General features: G+C 42.5%; 1 long non-coding RNA gene across 1 annotated transcript in view; it reads right to left on the reverse strand.

Annotated features, from left to right (window-relative positions):
* Window positions 1-1,264: 1,264 nt before the first annotated feature.
* The window catches only part of LOC102379570, a 35,528-nt gene continuing 25,941 nt past the window's right edge, over window positions 1,265-10,851 (reverse strand). Inside the window, exon 3 of the long non-coding RNA XR_322977.1 lies at window positions 1,265-1,616. This is a non-coding gene — a long non-coding RNA (uncharacterized LOC102379570). The remainder of the gene's footprint in view (window positions 1,617-10,851) is intronic.

Genomic DNA, 10,851 nt, shown 5'->3' on the forward strand with positions numbered 1-10,851 from the left:
CTTTTCTTCCCCCCCCGCTCCCAATCACCCATGCAACATCCATTGTGCATTCCCCTATCTGTGAGCTGACACTCATACAGACCCCTATCTGTGATCAGCCCCACCATAGCAAGAACCTCAGTGACAGCCACTCTGCCTGGAAGGGAGGGACACCCCTACTATAGCAGGTCAAGGAGAGCACTATTACACTTTAAGGACAAAAGGGAGGGTGAGACAGTGAGAGCACTGGGTGGGAAGAAGAACGTATGATGGGTGATGGGTTTTTAGTTGTTAGTGCTCTTGCTTCTGTAAGAAACTGGGGAGTGGGCATTGTGTTCCTGTGTTTATTCAGTTCTGCTTTGGTTACTGACAATAAAAATAAATGCTTTGGTGAAATTGAAATGAATTTTTGTCTATGTCCATCTGCTGTAACAGGAAGGGTTGAAGCATGGGTTGTGGGGGGAGATAAGCCAAACCAAAAAAAAAAAAGAAAAAGAAAAAGGAAAAAAAAAAGAGGATATGTCCACCTCTGGACTGGGTGGGGAGGATGCTTGCCCAGAATGTGGGTACTGTGGGGTATGGCAGTAAGCAGTAATTGGGGGTGCTTCACAGCAACCATATTATTTCCTGTGAGCACATGCAGCTTCTTAGTGCTCCCCGGCCACCCTACCCAAGGTGAGAACTGAAGGGGACGGTGGCTTTCAAAGCTTGAGCTTTTGTTATTGTGACCAGAGAAAGACACAGTAGCCAAACCAAGGCCAGATGGTGGTGGGCTGGTCCCAAATTGTATTAATGTGGGGAACAGTAATTGGGTTGATGCTGCACAGCACACAGTATTTCCTCTGAGTGCATGCAGCTTCTCGGGGTTCAGGAGTTCAGCTGGTGACTGGCAGTGGAAGAGAATAAAGCATATTCAAAACCAGGCAGGGAGGCTTGACTAACTGCTAATTGCCACTATTGAGAGACAGGCATGCCCATCATGCCCATCATGAGCTCATGCAAGCCCCTCATCCTACAATCTAGCAACCCCCTTCCCCCCATCCTTCTACACTTCCCCTCTTATACACAGGGAACATGAAGTGAAGAATTGAACAAAGGAAATAGAAACCTTTACTTACAAACCAAATGTTAACCTTAATTAAACAAACCACAGAACAGCTTTTATAAAGATAACAATGCATAATTACTACAACAGAGGAATTTATTTTTACTACCATAACAATGCCTGATTTGTGGAAAAAAAATCAGTCTAAGCAATAATCATTTGTAATTAAAAAACCTTGGCTCTAAGGTGGACTTTCTGACCTTGACTGCAAACTGGTGGATGGCAGAGCTTGGCCCCTACTGTCCTGCTCTCAGGCAGGAACGGGGCTGATGACCAGCAGGCATAGAATTGTTGCAAGGAACCCAGCCATTATTCACCAGTCCTCCTGGGTCTGGAAATGCCTCCTGGATTTGGAGTGATTTCTGTCGCACTGAACAGCCATGAATTTGCCTGTAGCCAGATGATCTGTCTCACCATCTCACAGAGCCAATGACTGCAGTCCTGCAGGCATTCACATTCCTGTCTGTGCATGCATCGGCGGCAGCTTGCCTCTGTAGCCTACATGTCCCCAGTGGCAGTGTTACAAGTGGAGCTGAAAATGGAGAAATGCGGGAAATAGATTGAATTAAGGATGCTTGGTGCTCTAAAAAGACACCTCCCTGCCTTCACCTCACAGCCCAGCCTAATCACAGCTGTTCAGGTGACAGGTGGCTTAAAGGGTCCCCAGAGTTTTACATACTGGATGTGGAGGTTGAGCTCCATAGTCTATCCTTCTTGAATGAAGTGACATGACAGGGACCCTGCTACTATCTTCTGCATTGGAGCCCCTGTGAGCCACAGCAGCTGTTGGCTATGTCTCAGCAGCAGGCTGGGATGTCCCAGAGATCTCTGTTCCTGTGCAATCACAGTGATCCAGTAACTCCATTTTTGGCTGGAAGCATCTGTAATAGGCAATGTCATGCGGTGTGGTTTCCTGCCACTGTACTCCAGCGACATCCCTGTGAAAAGCGGCCCACAGTATCTTTGCCTTGACATAGCACTTGACTGCCATCCTGTTGTGTCCCCACTCACTCGTTCTTCCGGCAACATCAAGGTAGACGTGCCAGTTGGCCCACAGGCTGCAGACAAACTGGCACATGACCTCAAGGTCCCCCAGCACCTGCACCAGGCTCTTTGTTTTGGCAAAGGTGCAATTGGACCTCAACCTACGTGCCCTAGTCTGCTCCATTCTCCCCTTAATGTCAGACATCTCAGATCAATAAGGGGTACCCCAGGGAGCTCAATTTATAAGTCTTGAGGTGACAGGGCAAAGGGAAGTTCACTCCCCCTTCCACCTTGTTGTTGCTGGGCAAAATTTGGACATCAGACATGCTGGTGCCAGGCAGTGTCTGCACCAGTTGCAACTTTGTATCTTATGGGCATTCTTGTTCTGGATGTCTTTTAGCCCTGTGTATGCAGGCTGTGCTGTCGGGCCATGGCACAACAGCAGGCTAGCCAGTGACCCATGTGTCAAGAAACTGCTTCCAGCGAGACATAGCCAGTGAGGGAATGAATGCTGACAGAACTCACACGCTATTCATAAAACTGGTGTGCTTTTTTGCTTGCTCATGCAGGTTCACAGAACTCTGTTTGTCAGGTTTACATAAAACTGGTGAGCAAATTAATGGTGTTAAGGGGACAATTATGCTGCAGCCAGCTGAAAAGGGACGTTTTTAGAGGTGGAGAGGAGCAGGGCTTTCTCACAGCTGTTTCCAGGCAAAGTCTGTTTTTTTTTGCTGGGTACGTAAAAGTTATGCTCTGTGAATATTGATAGTTTTGGCATCAGTCATCAGTTCCCCCTGGTGTTCTAAAACATTCATTACACACAAACTTTTTTGGGGGAAAAATTTTTCATATTCCAAGTCAAATTAGCCAAATCAGTTCTGAATCCTCTTGATTTAGCAACACTCAGTTGTTCAAGCAGTATATGTGGCGCTACTACCAGCAAGTACCCTCCACCCCAGACTTTAGCCTAGGGTTTCAGATACTCCCAGATCCATTGGTGGGCATCCTACATGCAGGCCTAAGCCCAGAGACTTGGAGTTCAGATGCCCCCGAATCTCACTTGCCCTTAACCAAAGCCCATAGGAGCAAGCTAGCGAGGAGTCCCCCATTTCCCTAAAGTAGGCACGTACCTGAGATTCTCTCACTGGAAGCTAGCCAGTGAGAAGCTAATTACAAGACTCATAGGGCTTCCCATCCGTGATGCATTGGACAGGGGTGCACACTCCACTATACAATGGCATTTAAATCCATCTAGGTTCAGGTAACAGACCAGTGCAGTGACTACACTGGATCTTAGCCCAAAAGAGGCCAAGAACTGATATACCTGCAAATTGTAGCAACACTTAATGGACAAAGGGACTAACCACATGTCATTTAATTAATTACCATGTATGAATGACAGATTAATGGCTGCACTATTCCAAGTTGCATCATTACAAACTAAACTACATCAGGATGGGGATTAGTTTATGATGATGCAAACTCATTCAAATGCGAAAAACATGTCTACGTGTAAAGTGTGATGCCATTAAGCCACACAAAAGGGCAATTTTAGCCACGTGTACAAGCACCCTTAACTCCCAGGTGATGATCAACCCAATAGGTTTTTCTGAGATGCATCTTGCCTTTTCATTTATTTATTTGGGGGGCAGGAGGGGAAGTGAGAGTGAACTGGAATTCTGGTTTTCAGATATCAAATCTAAAAATACTGATATTTCTGAATTGTTCCATTATCTGCTCTTTATTTTATACTTTAAACACTTATTCCTGTCCCTAATTATTCACATTTAAGAAAAATTATATGAGTAAGAGAAAATAAAAGAAAACATCTTAGTTTCTCAGCTACTTTTCAGTCAAGTCACAATTAATTTCATAGGAACCCAGAAGTGGAAGGGACCTCCTGGGTCGTAAGTCCAGTCACTGCCATTACAGGAAACCATATTATAGAATCTGTTTTAACAAAATAGTGGACCTCCATTTTAAAACTGGGTTTCTTTTCCCACTCTTCCTAGATGTCCAGAACATCCTTCTTCTGACAGATAGAAACCTCCTAATTTCACCTTTACTTTAATTTGTTAAATGACCTACTTTCTGCCTAGCATTTTCTTTCCTCTCATATAATTGTAAAAGACCTTTTTCTTCCCTGGTTATATTTTTGCTTCTTTTAGCTTTTAAGTGAGTTGTAAGCTTTATCTAATGCTGACTCTCTTTGTTTAGTTGCCGTCTTTCATTTTTCTCTACAGTGCTTAGGATTTTTTTTCCACCTCTGCAGGCCACATGGAAGGTTTAATTCCTTTGTATTTTGTTAATTTGTTGTTTTTCAGATTCCCATTCATGTTAATTTTCACAGGCCCTGTGTAGCTCAGACAAATACACACACTTCCCAATGGTCGTGGGTAAATCAACTGTTAAATTACTTAAAGTACAAACACAAGTGATATGCATTATAACTGGTGTTTCGACTTGTATGTGTACAACTAACTGTATGGGCAATTTGTGGAAGTTAGATACAGGCTTAGAATTTTACCCTTTTACAAAGATAACAACATCATCCTACTGTGGAATAATGAGAGGAAAAACATTTCTAGGATATTTTGATCAAAATTTTACTAGAGTCCTATCTTGCCAATTGTGCTGCTCTTGTCAAAACTTTCTGTGACACACTTACATTTCCAGCTTTAAAAAAATGCACTTGTGCATTTTTCGTGCACTATTTTTTTGTGCAAATAAAGGAACACTACAACAGACAACATCCTACAAGTATGTGGGAAGTATGGTGGACTGGTATCCATGTACCAGGCTCAGCCTTTTAAATCGTTAGCTCTATCTATTTGGCAATGGGAATTATGCTTGGGGCAAAGGACACTTGAAACCTAATCACACAGGCAACCTGATTAAAAAATGGCACTTATCTGGCTTTAAAGAACTGTATTTTGACAATAATTTTCCAGAGAAAAAATTGTCACTGGCATAACAAAGCATAGTCAGTTCTTGCACCTGCTCCCAGATTTGACTCAACCACAAGGGGGAAGACAAAGAAGTGGAATAATTTGGTTGGAATAGAGCTAGGCTTTCAGAACTGATAGGTTTCCAAAAGACCATATGACAATGGCGTGAGTTAGAACAGTGGGAACCAACTTTTGGCAGGCCCGCCACAAATTAGCCCCACACCCTCCATGAGTGTAGTGGAGGGGGTGGAGCTAATTTTCTTCCTCTGCCTGATCTGCTGCTCAGTTTCAGGTCCTATCTGCCACATGCCAAGCACAGTGAAGCCCCACACCCTCCATGAGTGTAGTGGAGGGTGTGGAGCTAATTCCCTTCCTCTGCCTGATCTGCTGCTCAGTTTCAGGTCCTATCTGCCACATGCCAAGCACAGTGACTGCCCATGTTACTTGTAGCACTCATGCTGCAGGTTGGCCACCCCTGAGTTAGCACATGTATTATTTCTCCCAAGCATATGCATAATGGAACTGGAGAGTACTGATCTAGTATTGTGCACAACTTATCACTCTTCTTCCCATACTACCACTTAAATTTTGTAGAGGCATAGGCCAGGATTCTGCCATGTTAGGTCTTTTCAAAAAGCACTACGCGAAGTTAAAATTTCAGGGCAATTAAAACTTAAACTCTGAGATGTAAGGAATAATAGTGGCAGTCAAATTTCAGAGGGTGTATTATTACTTTTCTTAGTAAAACAAGAAATAATGCACATAGAAAACATTGTTAGTAATATAAAATAATGCAACCAACTTTGAAATGCTACTGTGCCCTCTCTCTCTCAAACCCCCTCCCCACAAAACAAAACAAAGAGGTCCTCCCTCCTCAAACATACTCCTTTAACTGCTCATGTTCTTCATGTAAAATATATAAACATTCATTGAAGCAGACATGGAAACAGAGATTCCCCACTTGCACAAGGTAACTGCTAAGGCTATGTCTACACTGAAGTTAAAAAACGTGACTAGAGCATAGTGTAAAAAGTATCAGAACTAGTTTTAAAGTAGCTTGGGTACCAGTAGCAGGCTAGCTACAGCAACATGACCACAGTGCAGGCTGTAAAACCTCTTTCCTGAGAAATGTAGTACATTAACTAGAGCTGAGCTCCATGGTATCTGATCTACTGAAATTATGGTACCCAAGCTAACTAGGTAAAATATAGTTTCACTCTAACACAATCTCCCTGGCCCAATAAATATTTAATAGGACTCAAAAGAGTGGAGCATTACTAGGGACCTGCCAAATTCATGGCAGAGTGGGCTACGCAGCAGCTCCTTTAATCTTGCAGGTTCCCTTGCACACCCTCTCCCATTGCTGACTGGCTGAGGGGTTCTGGCGGCTCTGCTGCTTGTTGCTGACCAGTTGGGAGGCAAAATGGCACCATACTTAAAACTGCAGCTTTCACCTTCCTGCCAATCTGAAGCAAGCAGCAGGGTCCCTCTGTCAATTGGCAAGGGGTGGGGGTGTGTGGAGGAACCTGGAAGATTGAAGGAGCTGCTGTGCAGCCCACTTCTGCTGTGAATTCAGTAGGTCCCTAATTATTAGCAAAGGGGATGAGAGGATCCTCTCCCTGACAAAACAGTGACCTGGTCAGGGGATTCATCCACAAAGTGAGAGATGCAGGTTATCATTAGGGCAGTGTGAAATGGCACCGTTCTGTTTCAACTTGCGTTTTGACATTTCAACAGAACAGTGTTTTGTTTTGAATTTTGTTTTGATTCGAAACTGCTGTTCTGTTTTGTTTCGTCGAAACAGTTTCGCTGTTTTAACATTTCACCCATAGGCTATAATGGGGAAGTTGAAACAGCCTATAATGTTGTCATTTCTGACCTGATTTGGATGAAACTTGCAGGGCATGAAACCTGCCAGGTTTCAAGGGGATAGGTCAAGGGGTTTCAGGGAAACTGCACCTCAGTGTCTTGAAAGCAAAACACTCATGTCACGTGTATGTGTTAAGCCACAGCAGGGTCCAAACTGCAGGCCTGCTAGCCTCTGCTAAGGCCAAAAAGCTTGCAAAAGGAGATAGGTGCAGGGGCTTGGGGGAAACTGCACTTCAAGCTGCTGACAAGCAAAACTCGTGACATGGGTGACACTGCATGTGTGTTGAGGTGCAGCAGGGTGAAAGCTGCAGGCCTGCTAGGCCCTGCTGTGGCCACGAAGCCTGCCAGCTGTCAAGGAGATTGGTGCAGGGGGAGTCTAGGTTCTGGGGCCCTGCACCTCTAGCTGCTGACAGGCAAAACTCATGACATGGATGGGTGACACTGTGCGTGTGCTAAGGTGCACCCTCACTCAGTTTTTCCATCCCTCCCCCAGAGCACTGGGATTGGAAGAGACCTCAGGAAAGGATGACAGTCACTGGCCAGCTTCACAGTCAATAATGAGAGCACTCCTTCCCCCCTCTCCTTACTTTAGTTTTTGTTTCCCTGCAGGCAAGCCCAGCTTGAGCTTTGAAACTCGAAACATTTCAAAATTTTTGAAACGTTTCCCCTTACCCCGTTTCATTTTGAGGCTGTTTCAAAGCTCTCTGTTTCATTTAGATTTTGCTGTTTTGAGCTCAAAATGAGTCAAAACAGCATTGAAACAAAACTGCCAGGGAAATTTCACATAGCCCTAGTTATCATCCCCTCAGTTCTTTTCTTAACCTTTCAGAATGCTACCTGGAAGCAACTGGTCTGTAGAGCTCATAGCTAACAGTTCTGGTGTTAATAGCAGTCTTTTTTTGCTGGTGGAAACAAAAAATGTTTAACCTATATTCAATGTGATCAGCATTCATGAGGCTTTAATTCTACATAGTGCATATCTTCCCCATAAAGCTAGCCAAGTAAGGTAAGACTCTATGAAACCATGCTTCAGATTTGCCTCTGTTCTCTTTTTGGGTATACTTATACAAAGTTGAGAGTAGGAAGAAGCATACCCATGTTAGCTTTAAACACCTAGACAGATAATATTATTGATTACCTGGCAGGCTTCAGAAAGTAATGTAAGCCTGCCAGGGACCTTGAGTACACACCTAGGTTGCTAGGTTGGGTTAACTATATTCACTTTTTTTTTGCTACATTAAATTTGAATAGGTATGCCTACCTGCGTTACAGTTACGCCTATAAACATACCATTTAAATAGACACAGAATCCCATTTTCGAGGATTTAGCTGATATCTAAAATGTAGGCTGAATAGGTTTCAGATGCCTAGCTGCTATTTAAGGGTGCCTACACATGAGTGTGGAAGTTGCTTTGATGCACTGGATTCCAGTGTCCCCACCCTTAAAAATGGCAGCAGGGGCACTTTATCTAAAGCTCAAACGAGCTTTCGTTCAAGTGCTCCCACTGCCATTTTTAAGTGCAGGGACACTGATACACAAGAGGCAGCAGCGCTTTAATTAGAGCAGCTCTAATTAAAGCACTACCCCTTCTACAGCCAGAGCATGTGTAAAAGTGCCCTAAATTCCTAATTCCCTTTAATTCCAAAGGGAGTTAAGCACTTGAATCTCATTGTGAATATGGGCCAGAGCCTGTAGAGATGATCATTACTCCTTTACCATATTTCCCCTCTACTTCTATAAAAAAGAACCACTGTGGACTAAAATAAATCATCCTAGAGGAGAGCTTTTCTAGTAAATAGATCTGAAACAATACTCACAGTTCAGATAGCAGAATACAACCTTCCCAACAGACAAAATGGGTCCTGTATCAATTAGCTGCTGAGTCCACTAGGCTGTCTGTAGGGCTAATGTTTATAACCGTCTTCCCCTTCTCTCTGTGTTCCTATTCACTCAGCTCCTGTCCTAATGGGTTACCATGTATGAGCTGTCAGAGAGATGGAGCACAACAAAATATTCCTATGTTCTTTCATAAGTAGTCTGTCTAGTTACTGCCACATCTTATATCTAGAAGTTTCTGGACTCTTCTGGCTCAGCTGCCCTGCATATGTGAAGGAACACAGAAGGCCCAACAAAAACCAATGTCCTCCACTTGTGCCTCTCCCCTTTCTTTGGAACACCTAGTACAGAAACACTGCAGTACAAAGCATGTAGGTTATATATTCATTAACTTGGAATATTGCTCTGTATTTCTTGAATGCAAATAGGTAATGAAATGGGCTTATTTTCATTAGAAGTACTTTATGCAAGTAGTTTTACATGAAATGGAAATATTTTTTCTTATAGCAATTCACCAGACAAAGGGGCAACCAAAGGTGAAATAACTTCTTGACAGCTGAGAAGGAATAGTAAAGTGTTTTTAATTTATTTCAAAACTCTACAGCACATAAAGGAAGACATAATTAGTATACAGTGATGTGCAGAAAGAAGTTTGTTCATGGAGTGCAAGGCTATTTCACTATCTCTCTTTTTAATGAGTATATGAATATTTGCTTTGTTTCTAGACAGCATATTATGCAAATAGATTGAAAGTCTCTTATCTTCTCTGATCTATTTTTGCTCTGATGTGTGTCATTTATCTGAGGCTGAGGAAGGCAATACAATTTATATCTGCTATGTGAACTGGTAAGTGGTTCAGTTTAGCACTAAATCAGGCTGGGCACTAAGCATCAGGTCGGTTGTTTTTTTTAAAGCATTTACATGACCTCTCTCTTACTTCCTTGTTATAACAGTAATAATGGAAGAAAATTCCATTTGGAAAATCGCTTTCCTAGTACTCAAGGAAGAAGCCTCAGTAATGGCATCTTTTATCCATAATTTGGTATATTAGTTAGAAAGGTTTGCAATTCTTCAGGTGTAATTCAGAGTCTGCCAAAAATAAACAAACAAACAAACAAATACATAAATAAATAAATAGAGGTTTATGCGGTGACCCTCTCCTCATTCTTTCATTTTCAGCCAAGTACTGTACAGCAACAGCAAATGCCTCAACCTCAGTGTCAAGTTCAGGCTGTCCAAGGAAACCAGTATCCCCTGGGATTTTGTCTGTTTCCAAGGTACAAATCTCTCTGGATAAATAAATTGCCTTTTCTTGTGGCAAGAGAATAAATGTCTTGGTGATCTTTTGCATCAGCGTTTGGCTAGTTCCTCTATTGAGAAAAATCACTGTGGTCTCAAAGCAAAGGTCACTGTTATGCAAGATCAAGTGATCTAATCCCATGGTCTCCTCTGTTGAACACAAACCATGACACAGAAATATACATGCTCTGAACCTGGCCCTTACATCAACTTCCTCAGGTTTCTCAGCCATTTCACTAAAACTGCCTTCCTTATTTATAACAACAGATCTGCTTAAAAAAATATACATAGAAAGTGTTGTATTTTTGGAAATCAAAATTGAAATCTGAAACAGCCCAAAATACCACTACAGCATCTCAGAGGTGCAGTTCAGATGTAGTATGTCCAATTTTTCTCTATAGGTCACGCACCTATAGGTCTACAAGTTGATTGCATCTACCATTAGGCCCCAGGGTCTCCTGTTTTGGTGAAAAATATGGCTGCAAAGATCTCTGGTTGGGTTGTATAGGCATGACAGTATAGAGAATTATGGTTGAAAATGCTGCTTTGTTGAAAATCTAGTTTCCCAACTTAGAGCTGATAGAGATTTTCCAACCAGCTCTAAACAGAATATAGCTCTTTATTTTTACCTTCCCTCATATGGCTCCTGTTGGAATTAATTAGTAACATATTTCTAGAATATTTATCTATGAAAGGAGGGTAAAAAACAGAGAGAGTTGGAGGAGTATCATACAGAAAATGGAATGCAGAAATGGAATAAAAACAAGTGAGGGAGAAGAGAGCAAAAAAGAGAAGACAAAATGTAAAATGGGAGAGATGAAAGGGAAAGA

Source organism: Alligator sinensis, unplaced genomic scaffold (genome assembly GCF_000455745.1).
Source record: "Alligator sinensis unplaced genomic scaffold, ASM45574v1 scaffold60_1, whole genome shotgun sequence".
NCBI classification, from domain to species: Eukaryota; Metazoa; Chordata; order Crocodylia; family Alligatoridae; genus Alligator; species Alligator sinensis.